The following is a 3155-nucleotide window of genomic DNA, read 5'->3' on the forward strand; positions in this document are numbered from 1 at the left end:
TGCGAAAATTTCTCAAGCAACACGAACCTTATTCCACTGCAAACATATCTTATGAAGGGAAAGAAGAGAAACGAGTGAAGCGCGTGGATCTCGATCATAAATAATCTGCAGCAAGAAAGACAAAAAAAGGAAAGAGCAACCTTATAAAACTCTGATACTAGTAGTATCAATTAATCACTTATTTTGAGTATTAAGAGTATTGGTAACGATACTTTTAAATTTTAATACCGGCTATTAATCATTTATTGAATACTAAAAGTATGTTAACAGTATCTTAAAAGTTTAGTACTAGCCATTAATCAGTCATTAAATATAAAAAAGTATTGTTAATAGTACTTTCAAATTTGGATGGCCATTAATCACTCATTAAGTATTAAAAGTATTATTAACGGTACTTTTAATATTGAATATAAATGATTAATCGAGCAGTACTAATATTAAATTTCTATAAGGGCACGGGAGATCCCCGTTATAACCTTTGAGAATTTCGGAGGCGCGACGACGATCGCAAAGCCGAAAACGGAGCTGCGTTCGGCGCCGTCGGCTTCGAGTCGCGGGCAAGGCAAGGCGAGGCAAGGCGAGGCAAGGCGAGGCGAGGCGAGGCGAGGTGAGACGAAGCGAAGAGAACCCAGTGAATTCAGTGAGTCCTTCAGATTCATATCGGATTCTCGCAATGCGTAAGACGTACTCACAACATCTTGCGGGCGGTGGCATCGTAGACGAGATGCATCGTAACGTGCAACGGCGACTCCGGCGAGTAACAGCAGTGGCACGGCAGCAATGACGGTCGCAGCGAGTTAAGCGAGCACAGGGAGTATAGCGGGCGCACAACAGCAAGCTGCTCCGGCCTATAGCCACGGTGACGACAGCGGGACACAGCACTGGAGCAACGCACATGTCACTGTCACCGGCGGTGGCCGTTTTTCGCGGCCGCGAGGCTCCAGGAGGCGCGGTTCTGGCGGGCGACGAGTTCTGACTTCTGGTTCGGATACGAAACACGACACGACGCGGTGCGGCGCGATCCGACGGTCGTCGACGAGAGAACCGACGCGGGACAGAAGAGAGAACGCGCAAGGGAGAGAGACAGATAGAGAGAAGGGGAAGGGAGAGGGGGAGGGAGAGAGAGAGAGAGAGAGAGAGAAAGATGGAGAGAGAGAGCACGACGGGGAAGAGATAGGGAGAGCACGATGGTAGAAGGGAGGAATAAAAGTGCACGTCCGCTTTACGACGGGTATCCTACTTCCGGTCGTCTGTTTCCTTCTTTCGCCTCCTGGTGTCCATTCGCGCACTATCCACGTCGACGAGGACCCTTGTAACGTCCAGTCGTCCACGCCCGCCGAAAACTTCAAGTCTCTCTTCGGCGCAGCGGGCCAAGCTAGAGCCAATTCAGTCGATGGGCGGCACAGAGAGAAAGAAAGAGAGGCAGACTAGACAGAGATAGAGGGAAGGAGAGACAGCAGCGGGTGAGAGCTCTCCCTCGTACGCTTGCGATGCAATCGCGCGTAGGTCCTACGAACCAACACGATGCAATCGAGATCCCTGACTGAGCAGCCGTCGCCCGTCGAGCCTTGCCCCGCGAGGTGACAGGACTGCCAACTATCGTTGGCATTTCAACCAAAAGTTCCTGTCCCCAGAGGTTCTCATTCTCCTCTTTGCCTAAGGGTATACCCACACAAATTTATAGACTAGCCGCATGTAGATATGCATAAAAAAAATCATCCAATCACACTTTACGTGCAATCCACTTGACAGCAAATACTTAAGCTATACAAATACTTCAAAACTTTTGATTGACCAATCGGAGGAAAGAATTTTACTAACTGACCAATTAAGAAATGCTTCGAAGCATTTATAGCAACCAGTAGACCGTAACTTTTATAATAGAAATGTGATTGGATAATTTTCTCTATGCGATTATGCAATGTTTGTATATTTTCCAGTCAGCACATAATATTTATAAAATATTTATAAATATTTATAAATATTTATAAGATTTATTTTTAATATTTTGTAAATATTTTTGTGGTCTTAGATTGCACAGATTCCCTGATGAAAATGTAAAGCTTGTCGAAGCATCAAAAAAGTGTGAACAAAGAATTTTAACACTTTTTAAATACTTCATTGACTTTCCATTGACTCTTAATGGTTTTGAATATTCATACACGCTCCACGAATTCTCGCCAAACGCTCCGTAAAGTATGCCCAAAACACATCTGTCACATTTTACACACACACGTTAAAAAACTTTTTTTTTTCATTAACGTTTCTCATACACTCCTCAACACTCCGCAAAAAATGCATGACAATCAATACTGAAACACTTGGTACTTCGTACTCTACGCTTCCTAAATGTTCGGCAAAAAGTATACGGAGCATTCAAATATGCTTTGTGTACGCTTCTAGGATATAGAGACAAAAAAATTTATTTTAAAGCAAAGTGTCATTGATCTGTACAGCGAACATAAACGAGGTGTGGTTGAATAGTACGTGGTACTGTTACCAAAGGAATTTAGCGAGAACTAACTTCTCGAATTTCAAAAACCGCACAGACAAGGATAAAAAAAAACGTAGCATTGAAAGATTTTTCAGTTTTCTGATGAAATAATTTTTTGAAAGCTTCTAGAGCTCCAAGAAGAAAGCATAGCACTTTTTTTTTAGATATTTATCGAATAAATGAAATATATTTTAAAATATCATTTGCTTACTAAGGACCTTGACATTACTTTTCATTCACGTTCGTCTAAAAACTCGACGATGCTCCGTTTACGTTCTTTAGATTGCCTAATCACGTTCCGTTTACATTCAACGAACATTTTGCTCGTGCTTGCCGAAGAAAACTTATCTATACTTGTATTTATGTTACTTTTACATTTTGTTGACGCTTCCTTTTCCATGTTCCAATTTTTGCTTCTTATGGGTTTCATTTACATTTCTGTTATTCCCTCCTTACACTTCCTTTACACTTCAATTAACGCTTTATTGATATTCGCTTTACATTTTATTTTCATCAGGATTATAAATATTTATAAATATTATGAAATATTATAAATGTTGTAATAAATGCTATGAAAATACTTAATGAGACATTATAATCCAAGTAAAAAAATATTTATTACAAATATTTATTTATATTTATTATATTTATATTTATTTAT

General features: G+C 40.6%; 1 protein-coding gene across 1 annotated transcript in view; it reads right to left on the reverse strand.

The window, feature by feature from the left end:
- LOC108693813 overlaps positions 1–1049 on the reverse strand; it is a 47463-nt gene extending 46414 nt beyond the window's left edge. Inside the window, exon 1 of the mRNA XM_018202962.1 lies at positions 693–1049. The gene's annotated coding sequence lies outside the window, so the exon portion shown is untranslated. The remainder of the gene's footprint in view (positions 1–692) is intronic.
- Between the last annotated feature and the right edge of the window lie 2106 nt (positions 1050–3155).

This window comes from Atta colombica, unplaced genomic scaffold (assembly GCF_001594045.1).
Source record: "Atta colombica isolate Treedump-2 unplaced genomic scaffold, Acol1.0 scaffold11, whole genome shotgun sequence".
NCBI classification, from domain to species: Eukaryota; Metazoa; Arthropoda; class Insecta; order Hymenoptera; family Formicidae; genus Atta; species Atta colombica.